Raw genomic sequence first — 23,244 nt, forward strand, 5'->3', positions numbered from 1 at the left:
GCCACAACTTCTGCTTCATGTTCTGTTCCTGACCCTCATGGGTGGCAGGCTTTGCCTCCATACTATTCCCATTAACTTGGAGACCTCCATGAAAGCCTTGAGTCCTTGTGCTCTCAGGCCCAGAAGGCCTTCTGGGTGCCCAAATGGTCCCTTTCATACTCACTGTGCTAGGGCCACACTATGTTCCTAACAGAACTGTCCCCACTTCATGGGCACTCAGATCTGGTCCCTGGGGCCAGAAGCCTCTTACCATAACCTGTGTCCGTTTCAGTCAATATCTACCGTTAACTCCTTCCTGCCACCTCACCTCCTAAAGGCCTGTTTACCTGCAGACAAATCAAATCCCGAAATATATATTTGCTCCCAACCCATACTGGCTGTACTAGCCTGCCCAGTTACCAAACAGAGCCAAACTCTGAGTCCCAGTTCAGGCTCAACTGGGACATCCTAATACATGTAGAAAAACCACCCCATCCAAGATCATATTACTGTTCCCCTATATACTTTTCTGATAGCTTCATATATGATTTCATGTCATTGATTTACATTTAAACCCTAATCCATTTGAAATTTATCTTAGTGTATTATAAGAAGTAAGAATCTAAGTTTTCCTCTAAATGATTTGCCAGATATATTTAGACTACTTGTTGACTAAACTGTCTTCCCCCACTGATTTGAAATCACATCCCTATTTCATTTACTGAATTCTTAGACACACACACAGTATACTGTCTCTCTCACACACACACAGCGCAAACACACACACACACGCGCACACATACACACACTTGGGTCCACCTCTGCAGCTCTCACTGTGACATGGGCTCTGGACTTCTGAGCCTCCCCATGGCTGCCCCCAAGCGCCAGGTGTCAGGCCATCACCCTTGCCAGAAAATGGATTATGCATGTTACTCTTGTGAAGATAAGTCTCTCTGATTAGAGAAGACTGATCATATACCTTCACTCTATCTTCAAGGAAGGCCAGGAATATGGGGCAGCAGCTTCTCTGAGAAGTAGAACTTAACGAGGTAAGCAATGTCCCAGACTTTGAAACACCCAGAAGTTACTGGGTGACCACTTGCAAGGACAGCTGTCCAGCAGATACATTTATTACATGAGCTTTAGGAAGTCAGCTGGGCCTTATCATACAAGAGTGTGTCTTAAAGCTGAGAGATCTCTCTGAATCCAGACCTTGAAATAATAGTCACTAACACTCACTCCATGCCAGGCCTTGTGCTAAGCTCTTTACACACATTTTCCATTAGACCTCACAACAATCTTATGAAGTGTCTATTGTCATCCCCACTATGTATTATTATTCCCATCTCACAGTTGAGGAAACTGAGGCACAGAGAGGAAGTATGTTCTGTATCATTCAGGTAGTAAGCGATAGGCATAGACTTGAACCCAGTGGGCTGTGCATCGTTCTGCCTTTGACAAAGCCGTTTATTGTGTTGAAGACCAAATCCTGGTGCTGGGTCACCACTACGCTTTTCCTCTTCAGTTCAGAACTCAGTTCTGATGCCAAAACCAAAGAGAATTTTATAGGAAAATAAGGTCAACCAGATTTGAAAGAATCATCATGCATAGTTCTCTTAATGTTTTCTGAGATGAATGGGTGTCAGTACAAGGATGTTTTATTATCTTTGTTAAAATGGAAGTGTTGGCTGGGCGTGGTGGCTTATACCTCTAATCCCAGCACTTTGGGAGGCCGAGGTGGGCAGATCACCTGAGGTCAGGAGTTCAAGACCAGCCCAGCCAACATGGTGAAACCTGTCTCTACTAAAAATACAAAAATTAGCCAGGTGTGGTGGTGGGCATCTGTAATCCCAGCTACTCGGGAGGCTGAGGCAGGAGAATCGCTTGAACCCAGGAGGTGGAGGTTGCAGTGAGCCGAGATCACGCTACTGCACTCCAGCCTGGGCGACAGAGTGAGACGCTGTCCCAAAAAAAAAAAAAAAAAAGTGTTGAACATTCTTGGTGGTTTTATCCTTCTTTACCCTGTTATACTGGGAACTGTGTCCCAAAGGAATACTGTCGCATGAACTTAGTTCCCAGGCCCCAGCTTCAGGGTCACTATAGAGTTCTAGAAACCTCTGTAGAACAGTTCCTGTTCTCACCCCTTCACATGTATTCTTTCAGTTTTTCCAGACAGAATCAGCAGCCAGTTTGGAGAGACAAATACTTAATCCCACTTCCCACCTTGCCATAAATACCTGAGCATAAGCTCTGGTTGTGAAATTTGATGCTTATTTGGCCCAAGGTTAAATTGTAAAGGAGCTTTAAGGGCCACATTTAGGATGGAGATAAATGCACAAATGACAATGCACATAACTTGGGGAGCACACGCAATTAATCATGGCCACTGGAACACCCTGCCTCCCTGGGCCAGCAGCTCTCCTGTTTTGGAACTGCTTAGATAAAATTGGCAGGAGCCAGGAAGGAGGGGACGCTGTTGCTTCAGTGCAAGATGACAACTGAAGCCAGGAGGGAAGGAAGTGGGAGGAGATGCTGGAGCAGAGGACCATAATTTCATTATGAATTCCTGCCTATTCTGAGCAATTGTCCCCACATTTGTCATTGAAAGTGCAATTTCCTCTATGAAAACTGCCTTTCCAAGGACCTTGGGAAAGATTATGAGAACAGGAAGTAGGGTGTCCAATTCTTGTTGGTAATGAATTTTATTCTGTATTTGTTATTTATGAATTCTGTGTACTGTTCAGTCTTGTCTGGTAATAAAGTTAGTATTACTTTTTATTCCTTCATTTGTCCAGCAGACACCTGCTGATGGCTCAATGTGTGCCAAGTGCTGTCCTGGGCACCAAGCATATTGAACAGGTCCTGGTTACTGCCCTCTGGTGCTTACGCTTCATCAAGAGAAGCAGACAGGAAGCATCTAATCACAGAGAGAAGTTTCATACTTACCAGGGTGATGTGTGCTATCAAGAGTCAAAGGATGTGATGAGAGCAGGCAACAGAAGTGACATTTGAGCTGAAACTAAGTACAAATAGGAGAAAAGTTGGCAAAAAGAGGGAAAGAGAAATAGGGAAAAAAAGCAATCAAATGCCAGAAATGGGGCTGAAAAGATGTAGAAGTGGTTTCTAAGCATGAGTTTATCATTTCTTTTCTCATCATCTTTGCATCAACTACATGAGTTTTTCCAAGCGTGGTCTGTGAGCCTCTTGCGTCAGAATTCCCTGGAAGTACAGTCAGCCCTCTGCGTCCACCAGTTCTGCATCTGCAGATTCAACCCACTGTGCATAGACAATATTGGGGGCTGGGTACAGTGGCTCATGCCTATAATCCCAGCACTTTGAGAGGCCGAGGTGGGCGGATTACTTGAGGTCAGGAGTTCGAGACCAGTCTGGCCAACATGGTGAAACCCCATCTCTACTAAAAAATACAAAAATTAGCTGGGCATGGTAGTGCACATCTGTAATCCCAGGTACTCAGGAGACTGAGGCAGGAGAATCACTTGAACCTGGGAGACGAAGGTTGGTGTGAGCCAAGATCACGCCATTGTACTCTAGCTTGGGCAACAAGTGCGAGACTCTATCTCAAAAAAAGAAAAAGAAAATATTCGGAAAAAACCCCAAAACAATAAAAATATATATAATAATAATAAGTACAAGTAAAAAATGGTGAAACTATATATCATTACCATTATATTAAGTATTATGAGTAATCTAGAGATGATGTATATGGGAAGATGTGCCTAAGTTATATGCAAATACTAAGCCATTTTACACAAGGGACTTTGAGCATCCTCAGATTTTGGTATCTGGGGTCCTAGAACTAATCCCCCATGGATACCAAGGCACTACCGTATGTTAAAAAATCAGGGCTGGGGGCAGTGGCTCACACCTGTAGTCTCAGCATTTTGGGAGGCCAAGGCAGGTGGATCATTTGAGGTCAGGAGTTTGAGACCACCCTGACCAACATGGTGAAACCCCATCTCTACTAAAAAAATATAAAATTAGCCAGGCGTGGTGGCACACACCTGCAATCCTAGCTACTTGGGAGGCTGAGGCAGGAGAATTACTTGAATTCAGGAGGCGGAGGTTGCAGTGAGCCAAGATCATGCCATTGCACTCCAGCCTGGGCAACGAGTGAAACTCCGTCTCAAAAATAAATAAATAAATAAATAAATAAATAAATAAATAAATAAATAAATCAGATTCCTGGGCTCCACACCAGCCACAATAAATCACAATCCACACTAAATCACAATCTCTAAGAGGAGGACCCAATAATCTGCACTTTAAATTCAGCCCACACCCCTCCCCTTAGGTGATTATTATACACACTCAATTTGATTTGAGAGCCACTCCTTGTATTAGAGATTTATAATTTCTGCCAATACTACTGCTTATATAATACCATTTGATTCCCGCAGTAACCTTATATGGAATACAGGTATAGGATATATCATCATTCCACTCTTACAGATGATGTAGCTGAGGCCTGGAAAAGTGAAGGGATTTACTCATTCATGTGCCTTCTGCCCTTCTCACACCACCAGGCTATGCCTCTAAGAGATTACATAATGACCCCACTCACTTTACAAATATGATATAGTATACCCAGGCATAGTTTGCAAGCTTGAAGGCATACTTCTATTTCCTTTGCAGTATTTGTTTTTGGCATAATATCACCTAGTAGTTTACCAGTTCTAAAGTCAGAAAGACCTGGAATTGAGTCCCAGCTCTGCCACTTACGAGCTGTGTGACCTTGTGACCTTGAATAGGGTACTCACCTCTTGTACTTCAGTTATTTCATTTGTCAAATAAGGATAAATAATAATGCCTACATCACTGAGTTGTTACAAAGATTAAGTACTGCATGCAAATACCACGTACAGAGTTTTTTGAGCACTTGGTAAATACTAAAAAAAAAAAAAAAAAAAAAAGGCAACTATTTTACCTATAACATTTAGGACACATTGAAGATGTATTTTGTTACTAACTAAAACCCAGACAGGTATCACAAGAGATGTTACACATGGAAGGCTTAAATAAATGCTATAAGTCATTCAGGCAAAGACATGTAAGAAAACCAAGTATCAATGAGCACATCTAGTATCCAGATTTTGGTATCTAAATACCATTTCTCACAAAGCCAGACTAGGCCTCCTTGGAGAAATATTGATTTAAGGTGTGAAGAAGGGAAAGTACAAAGTGAGTATGAAACATTTTATGGCCGAGTGCTATGTCTCAAACCTGTAGTCCCAGCACTTCGGGAGACTGAGGTAGGTGGATCACTTGAGTCCAGAAGTGTAAGACCAGCCTCGGCAACATGGTGAAACCCCATCTCTATAAAAAGTATAAATATCAGCCTCATGTGGTGGTGTGTGCCTATAGTCCTAGCTACTTGGGAGATTGAGGTAGGAGGATCTCTTGAGTCCAGGAGGCTGATGTTGCAGTGAGCCAAGACCACTGCACTCCAGCTTGACTGACAGAGGGAAACCCCATCTCAAACAAACATCTTACTGTGTCACTGTGATATTGTGAAATAAATATATATATATATAGTCATGCATTACTTAACAGGGGGGATACATTTTGTGAAATGCATCACTAGGTGATTTTGTCATTGTGCAAACCTCATAGAATGTACTTACACAAACCTAAATGGTATAGCCTACTGCACACCTAGGCTATATGGTATACAGATAGACTTTTACTCCTAGGCTACAAGCCTGTACAGCAGGTACTGTACTGAATACTGTAGGAAATTGTAACATCAGATATTTGCATATCTAAATATATGTAAACATAGAAAAGGTACAGTAAAAATGTAAAAGACTTTTAAAAGTGGTTTGCCTATATAGGGCAGTTCCATTACAATCTTATAAGACCATCTTTATATATGTGGTCCATTGCTGACTAAAAGTCACTGTGGCACACAGCTATATACATGTATGTATATATTTTTGTTTTCATGCACAGTTCCTGACTCACAGCTTCTAAAACCCTTGTAATTTCCTAAGTGATTAGAGCAATTGGTATACCTTTTGTTAAAATATTTGGCCCTTTGTCTTGGGTTTCTGAAACAGGTAAAAGATGAAAGATGTGTCTTTGGTTATACATAACAAGCCTCTTTCGACTACAGTGAACTTATTTTAATAATGTAATATTTGGAAAGTCCCTAGATACCCACGGCATGGGGGCTGGTTGCCAGGGGAATAAACCATGTAATTACAGGGTTCAGTTCTCCCGCCTCCTCCACCTTTGGGGATGGGAGAGGGACTGAAGGTTGGTCACTAGTGGCCAGTTGTTTGATCAATCATGCCTATGTAATGAAGCCTCTATAAAAACCCAAATAAGACTGGGTTCCTGGAGCTTCCAGGTTGGTTAACAAGAATGCATTCAAGTGCTGGCAGGGTTGTGCACCCCAGCTCCACAGGGAGGGAAGCTGCTACATTTGGGATCCTTCCAAACCTTACCCTATGTCTCTTTTCTTCTGGCTATTCATTTATATCCTTTAAAAATACTTTGTAATAAATAGGTAAATGGAAGTAACTTGTTTTTTTTGAGTTCTGTGAGCCACTCTTACAAATTAATTGGACCCAAGGAGGGGATTGTGGGTACCCCACTTTATAGCTGATTGCTCAGAAGCACAGGTCCCAACCTGGAGTTTGTGACTGGCATCTGAAGTAGGGGGTAGTCTTGTGGGACTGAGCCCTTAACCTGTGGGATTTGGCCATCTCTTCGGGCAGAGTGTGTCAGAATTGAATTGAGTTCGAGGATACCCAGGATATCCAGGTGTCTGCTGGAGAATTGCTTGGCATATAGGGAAAAGCCACCTCACACATCTGGTGTCAGAAGCAAAGTGTTTGACTGTGTAAGAGAGTAAGACACTCTGTCCTTTGGTTTTTTCCCATCTTTAGACACATAAAGCAAAGAAATACTTAAAGACTGATGGGAACACATCAAAAAGACAGATAAGCTAACTCAAAGTGGATCCCAATTCCCAAATTTGGGACAAATGATGTTGATTATAATGCATTGAGTTTAAAAAATATCTGAGTTCGCAGTGGTGATTAAAAAGATGGGATGGAGCAGGGAAAGCGTTTTTTGTTTGTTTGTTTGTATTTTTTTTTTTTAAACAAAATGCCTGTGTCTATATAGAAGGAATTATATAGAGTCAGAAAAGTTAGAAATTACTGTTTTGTAACACCATTATAATAAGGGATTCAGACAACAATCATCACTGGGTGCTAAAACCCATTGGTTAAAGATTATTGGGAAACAAAATATTCACATGGTCTTAAATATTACTTAATTTTACTTATTTTAATATTATACAAAGAGAAGAGTGTATCTTTCTGATAGGGAGATCTGGTAAATACCATCTAACCAAATAACCAAATTTAGCATCACCTATCATCGGACAGACTGACATGACGTGTTTTCTGATGTGATGCAACAGGAAGTATGCAACCTCACCCACGCAGTAGTGTTGTGTGTTGCCAAAATTGTCTAATCTGAGTCAAATAATAGAAAACAATCAGACACATCCAGAAAGACATCCTTCAAAACATCTGACTGGTACTCTTCAAAACTTTTACTGTTGTAAATGGGAAGAATGTTCTAGGATCTAAATCTAGATTAACATTCTAGAATTAATGTTGTAGCATCTAGATTAAAGGAAACTAGTGACTGGGCAACTAAATGCAGTATATAGTCCTTGATTGGATCCTGGCTTTTAAAAACAAGTTATAGCACAATTTAAATGTCTACCAACTATCAAATAGATAGATGAAATGCAGATGAACTCTGAAAACATGCTACGGGAAAGAAGCCAGACACGGACACATATTGTGTGAGTCCATTTTTATGAAATTTCCATAATAGGCAAATCCACGGAGACAGAAAGATGAGTGGTTTTCAGGGGCTGCAGGGAGGTGAAGAATAGGGAATGACTGCTAATGGGTACAGGAGTTTTTTCTAGGTGGATGAAAATGTTCTAGAATTAGATAGTGGTGATAGTTGTGTAACCTGTGACTATTCTAAAAACCTGAGTTGTACACTTGAAAAGGGTGAATTTTATATGCAAATTGTGTATCAATTTTATAAAAATATCTCAAATTTTAAAATCAGAGACAGAAAGTTTAAAAGGCTATAACGGGCTGGGCGTGGTGGCTCACACCTGTAATCCCAGCACTTTGGGAGGCCAAGCCGTGTGGATCACGAGGTCAAGAGATTGAGACCATCGTAGCCAACATGGTGAAACCCCGTCTCTACTAAAAAAATACAAAAAATTAGCCGAGCGTGGTGGCGGGTGCCTGTAGTCCCAGCTACTCAGGAGGCTGAGGCAAGAGAATGGTGTGAACCCAGGAGGCGGAGCTTGCAGTGAGCCGAGATCACGCCACTGCACTCCAGCCTGGGCGACAGAGACTCCGTCTCAAAAACAAAACAAAACAAAAAACATTAGCTGGGTGTGGTGGCACGCGCCTGTAATCCCAGCTACTCAGGAGGCTGAGGCAGGAGAATCACTTGAACCTGGGAGGCAGAGGTTGCAGTGAGCAGAAGTCGCGCCACTGCCTGGCAACAGAGCGAGACTCTGTCTCAAAAAAAAAAAAAAGAAAAAAGAAAAAGAAAAAACCCTATAATGGACATTGGGACAATCGGGGGAATTTGAATGAGCTATGTGTTAGGTAATATTTTTTTCAATGTTAAATGTCGTATGTTCTACCTATTAGGAAATATTTAGGGATCGTTGTGCTTTACTTTCAAATGTATCAGAAAAAAGTGTTGGGAGAAAGCAAATGTGGTAATACCGTAATACAATTGACCATTGAATAACAGGTTTTTGAACTGCAGTGGTCCAGTTATGCTTGGAATTTACTTCCACTCTGACATCCCTGAGACAGCAAGACAACCCTTCTTTTCCCCTCCTCCCTTCCCTGCTTCCCCCTCTCCCCTCCCTGCTTCCCCCTCTCCCCTCCCTGCTTCCCCCTCTCCCCTCCCTGCTTCCCCCTCTCCCCTCCCTGCTTCCCCCTCTCCCCTCCCTGCTTCCCCCTCTCCCCTCCCTGCTTCCCCCTCTCCCCTCCCTGCTTCCCCCTCTCCCCTCCCTGCTTCCCCCTCTCCCCTCCCTGCTTCCCCCTCTCCCCTCCCTGCTTCCCCCTCTCCCCTCCCTGCTTCCCCCTCTCCCCTCCCTGCTTCCCCCTCTCCCCTCCTTGCTTCCCCCTCTCCCCTCCCTGCTTCCCCCTCTCCCCTCCCTGCTTCCCCCTCTCCCCTCCCTGCTTCCCCCTCTCCCCTCCTTGCTTTCCCCTCCCCTCCTTCCATCCCTGATGCCCCCTTCCTTCCTTCCATCCCTGCTTCCCCTTCCCTCCTCCCCGTTCCTCTCTCCCTCCTCCTCCTCCTCTTCCTTCCTCTTCCTACTAAACGTGAAGACCTTTATGATGACCTTTGTGATGATCCTTTTCCATTTAATAGTAAATATATTTTCTCTTCCTTATGATTTTCTTAATAACATTTTCTGTTTTCTAGCTTACTTTATTGTAAAAATACCACATATAATACATTTAACCTACAGAATATGTGTTAATCAACTGTTTATGTGAGTGTTAAGACTTCCAGCCCACAGTAGGCTCTTAGTTAAGTTCTGGGGGAGACATAAGTTATACTCCATTTTCGACCGTGTGGGGGTCTTAACCCCCATGTTGCTCAAAGTTGAACTGCAATTAGTGATTTAGGTAAAATGCATAAAGGAGTTCATTGTATTATTCTTTTAGTTTTTTTTGTAGCTTAAGATTTTCAAAATAAAAAGATGGGGGTTGGTGGGACCACTTACTGAGTGTCTATGGCAAACCAGATAGTAGGTTGTAGATTCCTGTGGATTGTGACAGGGATATTAGGAATATTAAGGAGTATCTCTACCTCCTTTCTGAGTGAATCCTCAATGGAGAGTGAATTGTATGCTCCCGTCAAAATTTTCTCTTGGTTCTACCAGCATCAGAGACAGAAAGTTAGGCTGGCTGTCTTCTGGGGAAGTCATTCCGTGCTTGCGCTTCGTAGGTGTAGTGGGTGTCCTGAATCACGTTGTCTGATTTAATAGCATTGGATGGGGGTCTTAAAATCTTCCGAAGAACTAGTGTTAACTTTATTAGTGAAATTGAAAGGGTGATGAGATGCAAGTTGGTCGGGGGGGTGAAGGCCTAAGAACAACAAAGAAGAAGGGGTGGGCATGGGCCCCTTTAGTGAGGAAAGCAAATGGTCAAGGCTAAGAACCGAAAGCTTGGCTGCTGAGTTTGGGTGATAAATGGGAAGTGAGGCAAGCCAGTGCCCCAACTCCACCTGCAGGCTCTAAATAGTAAAATGAATCCATGGGAGTGTCTCTGTTTAGGCCCCAGGTGCTCCTGGCTAGTGGTTAGGAAGCGGGTAAATTGGTGTCTCCTATTGTCCCACCTATTCATGTTACCCCTCTTAACCATGGAATCATTGTCATCTGTTCAGCCTCTTTTTGTCTTTGTTCTGTTATTTGTGCCTCAAGGAGGCTAGGAGAGTGCCCTATAGAGCTGAACTAACTAGCATGAAGCTCTGGATAGAGCTTTAGGGTCTCACTTGGGAGTGGAGGCTGGGGGTACAGAAATGGCTGAGCAGCAGCAGCAGCAACATAAGGAAGTTTTTGTGCGGCTGACTGGGGAGGGTGGGGAAGACTGGATTTCTGGTTTACCCCAACCACTGGTGCTTTCTGTTTTTAAAACAGACGTGCTTCATCCTTCCCAGAGCAGGGGCCAAAGATGGGAGCTCAAAATGCAAAGTCCCAGCCGGGGAAATTAAGCTGCAAGAGCTCAACGCCTGAAAAATATTGACTGTTTCTTTTTTTAAGCGAATATTCCAAATTTCTTATGAAAGTCAACTTAGACATCCAGGACACAGGAAACAAGGCAAGAGGCCGCAGCCAGCTGCCTCAGAGGACCCGGGACACTTTCTTAATAACCTCCAGATGGTTCCACAGGAATTGCTAACATCTTGAAAAAAAAAAAAATCAGCTGCGGGAGAAATGAGATTCAAGTGGTTTAGGAAGGACAGCCTGGAGGAGACTCCCAAGGGACTGAGAGTGGGTCTGAAATAGAAACCTCTCTGGTGGGATGACTGCTTCCTACAGCAAGGCTGGAGAGGAGTGGGTGTAAAAATCCAGGGCTTCTCTTGGAGCCTTGGGGTTGGCAAGGGAGCCTCGACAGAACTGGCCTCCTAGTCATATTAATCCATTCACTAGCCTGGGGTTGCAAGAACTTTTTACATTATTTTTTGTTTTAGAGAGGCACATTTACTTCACAGTCTACTGTATCTGTTAGGTTCTACAGGCACAGGGCTCAGGGCCAACAGGTTTTGAGGGCCTATAGCAATATTTAGCCCTGAAAAAATGTTACATAGATAGTATATATAAAATCCTATATATGATATGCATCTATGTAGACAGCAAAATTATATATATATATATTTTTTGAGACAGTGTCTCTCTCTGTCGTCTAGGCTGGAGTGCAGTGGCACGATGTCAGCTCACTGCAACCTCTGCCTTCCAGGTTCAAGCGATTCTCCTCCCTCAGCCTCCTGAGTAGCTGGGATCACAGGCACCTGCCATCACACCTGGCTAATTTTTTTGTATTTTAGTAGAGATGGGATTTCGCCATGTTGGCTAGGCTGGTCTTGAACTCCTGACCTCAAGTGATTCAGCTGCCTCGGCCTCCCAAAGTGCTGGGATTATAGACGTGAGCCACTGGGCCCGGACTTAGACAGCAAAATATAAATATGTTTTCCAACATATGAAAAAGAACCCCCCCGAAATTTAGTGGATTAAATGCCTATAATAGCTAATCAATTGTATCAACTCCATCAGTTCTTAAGCTTAGTATTCATTAAAAGCTTTATTTCATTTGGAAACAATCTGTATGTTAGATTTTCTCATTTCTGAGGAATTGTTTCAACATCAACTCCTTGGAGCCAAATAATTTTAAAAGCGAAATTTTTAAATCCTTCCATAGTTGCATGCTGTGTGGAATGAAGAGACCGCGGCTCACCAAGGCTCACAAAGGCCTTACCACGATCCCAGGTGTTCGGAAGAGGTGTGTGTTTCTTCCTCCCTCTCCTCACAGTTGCTGTCCCCCAGGGAAGAGGAAGTGACTTGCTTGTGGAATGTAACTGTTTGCACGCAAATCACTTATTTGGAACCAAAAATGGGGAGAAGGAAGTAGGAGCCATAGACTCAGGGCTTGATCAGGATTCTGCAAGCCTTAGAGTTCTCCACTCCCCACAATACACCTCTCACCTGGGCCATTTAGAGGCATCCCCTGCCTCCCACTCTGTCTCTGCCTGAGGGCTACACTCCATGCCCCTGCACCCCCCGCCCCGCTCTGACCCCCACTTTAACAGGATTCAACTCCTTTATCTGGCTGTGACTACAGGTGATGAGAGCTGGGAGGGCGACTTGGTTGGCCTTTCTTGCAGCTCCCACATTCTAAATCAGGAAGCATGCAGGAGTATAGAATGAACAGCAAGAATATACACAGCCTGGAACTTCCAGTCTGAAATGTCTAGGGCATTTAGTATGAAAAATCTGTTCATAATTGAAAAAACAAAATACCTAATGCAGGAACCAGAATTTTCTGCAACAAGCAACGTTACCAAAAAAAGACCAGCCAAGAGGGCTTGCCAGACTGGCTATAGAGCGTTATACCAGGTAAACTCATCAGATGGAACCATCTCTTTCCTTTGGGAGAACACTGACATTTAGGCTTTGGCTTCTCGGGATTCTGCTGGAGGACTTTTCGGTGGAATGCAATGACTCCTTCCTTCCTCCCTGAACTGAAATCCGGGCTATTACAATTCCAAATGGACACAGAGTCCTGCCAAGTTTATAGGAAATTGGAATGACAGCTTGGGTTCCCACCACTAAGGATAGCAGAAGCTGAATGCTCAGAGAATAAGTAACATTTCCCTGGTGATTCCCAGCGTGTCTATTTTTATTTTAAGGAGTTCTGTGTTTTCATTCAGTTTTGTGAATGGAGGAATCCATATGGAATTTTCACCAACTGTACTGAAATAAAAGCATGTAACTTTTCAGCAGTGTACTGAAATATCCACAAAGATTCAAGGTTAGGTTGGAAAGAATTCCAGACATTCACTTTTGAAGACCTGTGAAAAATCTGCTAACTTCTTTATTTATTTATTTATTTATTTATTTTTGAGACGGAGTCTCGCTCTGTCGCCCAGGCTGGAGTGCAGTGGCCGGATCTCAGCTCACTGCAAGCTCCGCCTCCCGGGTTCACGCCATTCTCCTGCCTCAGCCTCCGGAGTAGCTGGGACTACAGGCGCCCGCCACCGCGCCCAGCTAGTTTTTTGTATTTTTTTAGTAGAGACGGGGTTTCACCGTGTTAGCCAGGATGGTCTCGATCTCCTGACCTCGTGATCCGCCCGTCTCGGCCTCCCAAAGTGCTGGGATTACAGGCGTGAGCCACCGCGCCCGGCCAAATCTGCTAACTTCTAATGGGTACCTTTTGGGCACATGGTAAAGGACAATATCAGTTGCTAAATCCATCCATGTACAAGAGATATTGTCTTCAACAAAGCACAGCTCATCATTTAATAGACGTTACAAAGTAGCTGCTCTAAGATAAGCAGCTTATATTAATAAATATGAAGTATGAATATTTATATATTTTATTGAAAGTGCAGGATTTTGGGGGTGGAATGGGAAAAGAGATTGATAAATGCCATGCATAAAACAGGTGTATTTTTATTGGTAATTCCCAGTAAGTTTTCTTGAACGTGTATATTATTCACAACTATTTGAAATTACCTTGTTTGTTCATTTGTTCGTTTACTGATGGTGTGATGCCCAGCTTCTTCAGTGTCCACCTCCACCTCTTTATTTCCTCTGTAACATAAGCCCCACAAAACAGGGAGCTTACCTATCTTGACTCTCTACCTCCAGACCTAGAAAGAGTGCCTGAAACATGGTTCTAAGTAAATGGTTTTCTCCCCTCTTCATCCAAGAGACAAAAATTTCCTTCTCTTTCCTTTTTTTTTTTAAAAAGGTTAGTAATGAAAAAAGACATTATACATATTCATACAGATGACTGGGTTTTTTGTTACAGTTGTTGCTGTTTGTCTTGCCTTATGGTACGCGTTAATTGAACAATGTGCCCACATTATTCATGTAAAAAATATGTGTCTTCTCTACCCAGCACTGTTCTCAGAAGGAAAAATCCTGTATCCATGGAACTTACATTCCAGTGGAGAGAGACAGACAGTAAAACATAAATATATATTTTGTCAAGTGGGGATAAGTACTATGAAGAAAAGTAAAGCTGGATTTTAAAAGGGTGGTCAGGGAAGGTTTCTGATAAAGGGCCATCCTTATCAGAAATGAGAGCTTAGGAAGCTAAGCTTGCTGATAGCTGGCGGAAATGCTGCCTGGGTAGCATCATGTGCACAGCTCAAAGCTGGACACATGCTTACCTCCTTTGTGGAAGAGCAGGGAGGCTGGAGCAGAGTGAGCCACAGGAGGGATGTAGGAGGTGCCGTGGGAGAGCTGCGGCAGGTCACAGAGGGCTTGGGGGCCTGGGCAGACTGTGACTTCTACTCTGTATGACATGGGGAGGCCCCTCGAGGGTCTAGAATCAATGGGCACCATGATGTGGCTTAGGTTCTAAAAGGCTTCCTCTGGCTGCTGTGTGGCAAAAAGAATGGGGTGGGTGGCTTGGCAAGAGGGGAGGAACGAGACCAAGTAGGAGGCTTTGTAGTAATCCAGGTGAGAGGGATGGCAACCGAGACTAGTGGAAGTGATGAGACATGGTCAGATTTTGAATATGCTTTGAAGGCAGGGCCAGTGAGATTTGCTGATGATTTGAAAGTGGGACATGAGAGCGGGAGCCAGGGATAGTTTTGAGGCTGTCAGGCTGAGCACTTTGCAGAATGATTTCCTGGCCATTTAGCGAGATGGAGAAGCAGGCTTGAGGAGAACTCAAGGGTTGACTTTGGGTTTAGGTCTGAGAAACTTTGTTGAGCCTGTAGGGAGAGGCCAAGTAGGCAGTCGCACGTAGGAGGGTGAAGTTCTAGCTTGAGACCTTCACTGGCATGGTGACCACTGAGCCCTGACAAGGCAAGGGCCCAAGAGGATGGGGCCAAACATGGGGCCAGTGTCAAGTGACACAGATGCCAAACTTACATGATCACAGCCCTCAAGTCTAGAACAATTCTCCTACATAGTTACCAAGGAAATCTACCAGGGTTGAGATTTCACCCCTCTGAGTAATTCAGGGGCCTTATTTAATCTGTTTTCTTCATGCTAATGTTCTTCTCCTTTCTCTATACCCTTATGCTATTTATTGATCAAAGAACCATAAAGTTACTTGTTTTTAACAAGACAGAAGACCACAGCATGGAGGTTTCACTTTAGGATTGAAACATTTGGCTTTTTACTGCTAACTAATGGGCCTGCAGACTAGGAAACATAAAAGAACCCTCATTTGTATTCCTAATGAATAACCATCCTGTGTCTGGGAGAGCCTGGCAGTAAATGACAGGTAAGGCTGGGGCAGGGAGGCTTCAGGTCCCTTCTTTGCAGAGGCCTAATGGACCACCAGTCCTGAGACTCTGAAGATTGATGTCAGGCAAGAATGTCCAGGGAGTCTGCCACTGTCTGCTCCAAAACAGGATTTAGTCCTTCCTAATCTTGGGAATTTCTGAAGCCCCAATTCCTTTATGACTGTTAACTTTACTATCCTTAGTCCCCAGGGATAATCAGCTGGTGGATTCCTTTTTCCTTGAACCTAAATCTGAAGCCCCATTGGACTTTCCCATAGCACAAATAACATTCTATTCCTGTAGAATGTTGTCTCATTCACAGGAAGTCGTCTCTAAATTACATCACAGGCCAGTTCTACTGTATTCCATTGACGTTTATTATGGAACCATTGTAGGAACGCCATGGTTCTTGTCTTCAAAAGCTAGCATATCCCATCCATTATGTTCAAGATTCTGGAGCTGGTGGCAGAGACAGGAGAAACACAGATGACTGAAATCCCAGGATGTCTCATCATCCTCTCTATGTTGTAGCAAATCTTTTCTCCAAACATTTCCCTAAGTTCATAGGGGTGAGTATATGACAAAGCATGATAACTTAGCTATGCCATTGGCTGACATGATGGAATGCTAAACATATTTATCTTTTATTTGAATATTTTACATGTGTTATGTCCTTGGTAAAGCCAGCCTCAGGAGTGGTAGGTACTTCTCTCATCTAAAGTAGATTAGAGGGGGGAAAAGTGGGTTATATCAGTGTTGCAGAAAACCACTAGTCATCTCCCAGTATCTACCCTTCTCTTCTTCTATGGTAATAACATTAAAGCCCCAATTTTAAGCTGGGCATATAGCCACTTGTCATTAAGACTACATTTCCCAAATTCCCTTGCAGCTAGGTAGGCCATAAGACTGAGTTCTGGCCTATGTGAGTAGGTTAAAGTGTCTGGGGCAGCTCCTAGAAACCCACTTAAGAGGCATTGTGTATACACACTTTGCCTCTTCTTCTTCATGCCTGCCTTTGTCCTGCTGTCTGAAATGCAAATACTGCCATCTTGGTTGAGTCCATGGATGATGAAACAAGAGAGAAGGAACAGCCCCCCATGTACTGACTGTCGTCAAGGCCTTTTATATGATAGAGAATAAACTTTTATTTATTGGATGGTTTCTAGTCCTCACAGCTGAAGCTAATACCAATTCAACTAGCTAAATATTCCTCCAATTAGAGTGCTTAGTGACAGGCTCCACAGTATCATTCTCAGCTGCTGAGAACAATGTGCTCATCCAGCCGAGTCATAGAATGTTTACTCCAAGAGATGGTAATATATCATCAAGATCATTCTAAAAGCCTAATGCAGCAAGCATCACTTAATACCTGAATACCAAAAAGTGAAAATAATGGTTTCCTGTCTAATGGGACTTGAGTTCACATGTCCCCTCAGCCAAAGGGACTTGTGCTGGCACACACCACTGTCCTCTGCTTTTGTATTTCTATCATGTGGACTCTAGATATAGGTGAATAAAGCCAACATGGTTCCTTTTTTTTTTTTTTTGAGATGGAGTCTCGCTCTGCCGCCCAGGCTGGAGTGCAGTGGCGCAATCTCAGCTCAGTACAAGCTCTGCCTTCTGGGTTCACATGATTCTCCTGCCTCAGCCTCCCGAGTAGCTGGGACCACAGGCGCCTGCCACCACGCCCGGATAATTTTTGTTTGTATTTTTTAGTAGAGATGGGGTTTCACCGTGTTAGCCAGGATGGTCTCAATCTCCTGACCTTGTGATCCACCCATCTCGGCCTCCCAAAATGCTGGGATTACAGGCATGAGCCACCGCGCCCGGCCAAAGCCAACATGGTTTCTAAAGGCAGATGAGAGAAGTACCTACCACTCCTGAGGCTGACTTTACCAAGGACATGACACATGTAAAATATTCAAACAATATAGAAATGTATAGTAAAATGTGCCGCATATCCCATGACCCCTTACCTAAAAGTCATGATGTTAAAAGCTTTCAGGATATCCTGCTAGATATTTTCCTTGTATGTAGAGCCCTTCTTTTTAACACACACACACACACACACACACACACACACACACACACACACACATACATATATAAATGGGATTGTACTGCACACACTGTAATATACTTTGCTTTTACATTTAATCATAGTTCTAAACATCTTTCCAAAACAGCATATATATGCGTCAACTTCCATCTGACTGCATAGAATTCCATTGTACAGTAGATGTACCATAATTTATTTCACCAATTTCCTGTTAATAGACCTTTGTTTCCAGAGTCTTGCTCTGGAAGTCTGGACAAAGATTGCTGCAACAGATTCCTTTGCACATCTATCTGTATACCAATACATTGGTACACAGAATTGAAGTTGCTAGGTTAAATCATATGTTAAGTATCTAAGTAGTGCTCCCTGCAGCTACGTTACCAGCAACTGTGCCAAAGCTGCTTTTCAAACTCAGATGGAAACCTCAATTGGACATTAACTTTATTTCTTATTCACTTATTACTTTTGTTGTTTAGGTTTCTATTCAGAGAAAGAATGACGTCTGACTTTTCAAAAGACGAATGAGAAGCAGGTGAGTGATCTGCTTCAGTATAATGCTTTCTTTTGTTTAAAGTGCATTATGGGCAAAAGTTCTGTCTCATTACTGAAAAGATGCTAGTGATTATTCTTATTCAAGAATTCAAGATATAGGCAAACAGGAGGTCAAGGCTGCAATGAGCTGTGATTGCACCACTGCACTCCAGCCAGGGCAACAGAGCGTGACGCTGTCTAAAAAAAAAAAAAAAAAAAAAAAAAAAAAAAAAAAAAAAGATATAGGCATATTAAGCTCAAGAAATGATGGAACTTGCTGGAATAGGGAATGCCATCGGGAATGTAAAACCTGGTCTTCTAGATCCCAGGCTACAGAGAGGTTATTTCACCACAAATACAAAAGGACTTTGAAAATAGAATTATATTCCATATAGAATATAGGTAATAGAAAGATACCTTATGTAAAGGCTGGAAGAAGGTCCACATTTAGGGCTCGTCAATATACTGTGATCTCTGACCACCCATCCCTATACTTGACACTTCCCCTCTCTTCTCAGAATCTTTCAAAAGCAGTATATGCAGCAGTAGTAGTGGTGGTGATGGAGGTTTTTTTTGTTTGTTTTTTTTGTTTGTTTTTCTTTATCTCCAATATCCAGCAAGCTGCTTGGATAAATGCTTAAAACAAGATGAAAATCTTTGTCCTGAATCTGTACATCTGTGTACTCTTTTTGCATCTGCTCTGCTGATATGCTCCCTTGACTCCTGCCTGCTATTTTAGAAGAAGAGTTCTTTGTATCAAAGGAGGGGTAGGGGAGTTGGGCATTTCTTCTGCACTGACGAAAGGCCTGCGGGGGATCCTGAGCCCTAGCCTCATGTCAGGTGGCAGAGGCCCTACTGCTGGTCTTTCTTGGAGAGGCTGTCTTAGAAGTAGGTAGCACCCTCTCCTGGGCTAAATTCAAACGATCTATATTTGTCCTGAAATCATCTGGGATAATAACAGGCATCTCCTTTTCTCTGGCAAGCTCTGCGCCATCACTGCCCCCTCCTGGCCCCTTCTATTTTTTTTTTTTTTTTTTTTTTGAATGCCGCACTGGACCATTTGCAAGTCCAAATAAGTCAGATTGGAGATTCTAAGTAAGACTGGTTAGGAAGTAGGAACTTACTTGAGTACTTACCGTGTGCAGGGCAGGGATGTGAATATAAAATGAAATAAAAGCTTGGAGTCATTATAGATGGAGAATATGAAGAATGAATGACTAAATGGTTATAAAATACTATTTAAACAATTCCCAACATGCTAGAGGAACTCTGCATATGGTATAAATCGTATAGCAGTGAGGTGATGTTTGCTACCTGGCAGTCTCTTCATGAAATGGCAGATGCTGAGAAAGGAGTTGTCCAAAGGAGGAGGGCAGAGCCTGAGCTCGAGAAGTCTCTGGAAAGAGATATACTGGAAGTTTCTTTTATTGAACAATTTAACAGAAAACTGCAAAATTAAAACCTTTAGGACTCTCCTACCACCACCTTCTACCCTCTTGTCTTTTCTTCACCAGTCATTTGTTTTTCTGAATGACATTTGCAGAAAATGAAGACATTTTAGTGATGCTTTCTCTTCTACTCAGCATTCTGGTTTCTGCTTCATCTGAACATTTCCCCTCATACTTTATTGAACTCCATCTGCATGCTACATACTGACGACCATGGCTATTGTTCATTTTATCCCATAAGTCAAAGATGGTTTCTGTTTTGCTTGTTCAATGTTCAGTGTAACAATAATGAAAAATAATGGTAATAGCTGTCACTTAGTGAGTTCTCACCCGACGCCAAGCACATAATCATTTACCGTTCTTTCATCTGATGCTTACAGTTACCTGATGGGATAAGAGCTTTATTATCCCAGTTTTTACAGATGAGAAAATTAAGGTTCAAAGCTATTTAGTAACTTGCCCAAGTTACAGAGATGGGATCTGAGCTTGGAAGTCTGGCTCTAAAGACCTTCTTTCTGTCCACTGTGAATATTATTCTGCTTAGCATTCACAAGTAATAGATGAACATTCAGGAATTCAGTGACTAAGGAAATAATCATGTTTCCAGGTATAGTTCATTGCATAAAAATTAATGTGACTTGGGACATCACAGAATTGAGCTAGGAGGGAAGTATAGCATTTCCAGTGTCTTCGGAGCAGTTTGTTAATAGAAGAGGTGTTGAGAGCTGGGTTGGCTTACTCCTAACAGAGCACAGAACACCAACCTCCAGGGACACAGCCAAGACTTACTGAATACTTACTATGTTCCAGGCAGTGGGCTCAAAGCCCAGCATGTTGTTCTATTTAATCCTCACGACAACCTCACCTTACAGAGGAGGCTCAGAAAGGTGAAGCAACTTGCCCAAGGTCATCCAGCTAGTGGTTGGTGGAGTCAGGACACTTCATTGCTCTGCTGGACTCCTCTCAGGTGCCCCTGGGGAGACTTCAGATTGTCTTATAGGCCCCAGCTTCCCAAAGGATGCCCTCTGAATGGGGAGGAGGTTAGAGGGAGGATCAGGGTCTACCAGGAGTCTGCCAAAGGTGTGTGCTGGGAAATGCTCCTGGTCTGGAGGCTTTGAGGGAGCATGTCTGCTCCAAGAAAATCCAAATGGGCTTAAAAGAATCATGTCAAGGCCCAGGATAAGACTGTAAATATGTTTGGAATCTAAGCCTGTAAAACCTGTAAAATGTGTCCTCTAGTTATCTTGTTTTTTTTTTTTTTTTTTTTTTGAGACAAGATCTCACTCTGTCGCCCAGGCTGGAGTGCGGTGGGGCAATCATGGCTCACTGAAGTCTCAACCTCCCAGGTTCAAGTGATCCTCCTGCGTCAGCCTCCCAAGTAGCTGGGACTACAGGCACTATGCCCAGCTATTTTTGTTGTTGTTGTTATTGTTTTGTGGAGACAGGGTCTCGCTATGTTCCCGAAACTCCTGGACTCAAGTAATCCATCCACTTTAGCCTTCCAAAGTGCTGGGGTCACAGGCATGGGCCACCACTGCAGGCATAAGGCCTCCAGGTATCTTTAGAAGTCGGAATGTGTCTTATAATTTTATAGTACCTAACTTTGCTGGCCATACCATAGGTACTTAATAGATAAGAAGGAACAAGTGAATGAATGAAGCACAAGGAGAAGGCAGCCTATGTGTGGATAGCAGTCTGCTTAGGAACCCTTTCCTCCAGATACACGTATAAAATAATGGTTCTGGTTGCTCTTAGGAAAAGTTTGTGAAATATGTTTTCAAGTTGGATTTGAGTGTGGGACTCTGGAGACAGTGTCTGGGTTCAAATTCTTGCTCTGCCACCCGTAGTGATTGTCTGTGGCAAGTCAGTGAACCTATCCAGGCCCCTTGCTGTGAGTTGCAGGTGAAGCACCTGGCTAGAGGACGCACTTGGTAAATCCCAGCTATGCTAATCACAGTACCGAAGCCCAGTCCAGCTGGAGGCAGTGCATCCGCCGTGGTTTACAAAGGCACCAGGGAAATTGTTTCCCTCAGCATGGGAGCGTAAAATTCTCAGTCCCAAGTTGAACCCAAATGTGCAGGAACAAACACCTGGCCCCAAATATAATTTCCTCCCGCAGCTCATTGCGGCCCCGAGGAAATCACCGGGGGAGGGCTCGGGAGTGCGGCGCGGCAGCCCCATAATTTCCAGGGCCCTTCTCCTACACTGACACGTAATTGTCAGATTGTTTTATGAGAGCAGCTTCCTGCCCGCTTCCTGCCTGGCTTCCAAATGTGCTCATTCCCGAGGAAGCCTCACTTCTCCTTCTCGCCCTTAATCGCTCCTTTCCTGCCCGCCCCGGCCCCCAGGCTGGGCGATTTCCTAAATCACTCGGAATTGGCTTCCAGCGCCGGTGCCCCGGGTGGGCTCCCGGAGCGCGCGGGCCTGTGACCCGGAGGTCAGAGATGCCTCCGTCCTGTTTGATGTCTTGCCCTGGGGGCCTTCCATCGCCCACCCCCTTTCCCGTTCCCTCCGGAGCTGATTTGGCTTCTAAAGTCAGGGAGAGATAATTCCCTGATCTGTTTCTCTTTGCTCTCCCTCCTGGGCTGGAGAGCAGGAGCCCTACCTGGGTCCTCAGCCCACTCCCCTTCCCCACCCAAATGGGGCAATTCCAAATATTCCAGCCTGAAGGAACTCCTTTCCTTAGAACCATTTCCCTGTCTCTCCAAAAGCCAACTGTTAGGAGGAAGTGATAAGTCCTAACGCTTTTAGCTTAATATTCCCCATTTGAAGAATTTCCGAGGAAGCAGCATGGGGCTTTTTATATCTTAACTGTGTATTTTTTATTACTAAAGAAATATGCAATCACGGTAAAAATTTCAAACAGATCGTTTCCAGACGGAACCACAGTTAACAGTATTTTGAGTATCCTTCCAGAAGTGTTCCATACACATACAAGCATATAAACGTATATCTTTTTTTTTTTCTTCTGTTTTACACAAATGGGAGCATATTGGACATCTTGTTCTACAACTTGCTATTTTTTATTTAGCACATTTTGGATGTTTTCCATTTCAATAAATCTAGCTTTACTCATTAAAAAAAATTGTTGCGTCGGGAGGCTGAGGCAGGAGAATCGCTTGAACCCGAGAGGTGGAGGTTGCAGTGAGCCAAGATCGGACCGTTGCACTCCAGCCTGGGTAATAAGAGCAAAACTCTGTTTCAAAAAAAAAGAAAAAACAGTCCATGCCAGAGAAAATTCCAGTAAAAGCGTGTGGTCGCACATACCATCACAAACGCACATACAATCAAACTTTAACTTTGAACAGTCCTAAAATAAATTTTATTATTATTTAACTATTTCCTTAAGGATGGGCTTCTAACCTTATTCCCAAATAATGACTGATTATTTTCTGTGATTCTCAGCTCATGAAAATTTGACCATTTTTTAATTATATTATTTACCTGCATCTTACTGATTTGAAGATCTCTTTATCTAAATAGGAAAAGAATGCTTTTCTATCGTAGATTTTATCAGTAGTTCCCAACTTTATCATTTGTCATTTAGGTTCGTTTATATTTTTCCCCAAATAATATTTTTAAAATTATTTAATATAGGCCGGGTGTGGTGGCTCACGCCTGTAATCCCAGCACTTTGGGAGGCCGAGGCGGGCGGATCACGAGGTCAGG

The 23,244-nt window shown here is 43.2% G+C and overlaps 1 protein-coding gene and 1 long non-coding RNA gene across 9 annotated transcripts in view; one reads left to right on the forward strand and one right to left on the reverse strand.

Moving 5' to 3' along the window:
- ARHGAP26 (Rho GTPase activating protein 26) overlaps positions 1–23,244 on the forward strand; it is an 840,200-nt gene that overhangs the window by 136,820 nt on the left and 680,136 nt on the right. The window contains exon 2 of one of the 8 annotated variants that reach the window (XM_077937293.1): positions 18,073–18,128. The exons of the other annotated variants lie outside the window; for them this stretch is intronic. The gene's annotated coding sequence lies outside the window, so the exon portion shown is untranslated. The remainder of the gene's footprint in view (positions 1–18,072; positions 18,129–23,244) is intronic. 8 annotated transcript variants of the gene reach the window in all.
- LOC144329562 (uncharacterized) overlaps positions 1–23,244 on the reverse strand; it is a 200,078-nt gene that overhangs the window by 136,801 nt on the left and 40,033 nt on the right. The gene's annotated exons all lie outside the window — the stretch shown is intronic.

This window comes from Macaca mulatta, chromosome 6 (genome assembly GCF_049350105.2).
Source record: "Macaca mulatta isolate MMU2019108-1 chromosome 6, T2T-MMU8v2.0, whole genome shotgun sequence".
NCBI lineage: Eukaryota > Metazoa > Chordata > Mammalia > Primates > Cercopithecidae > Macaca > Macaca mulatta.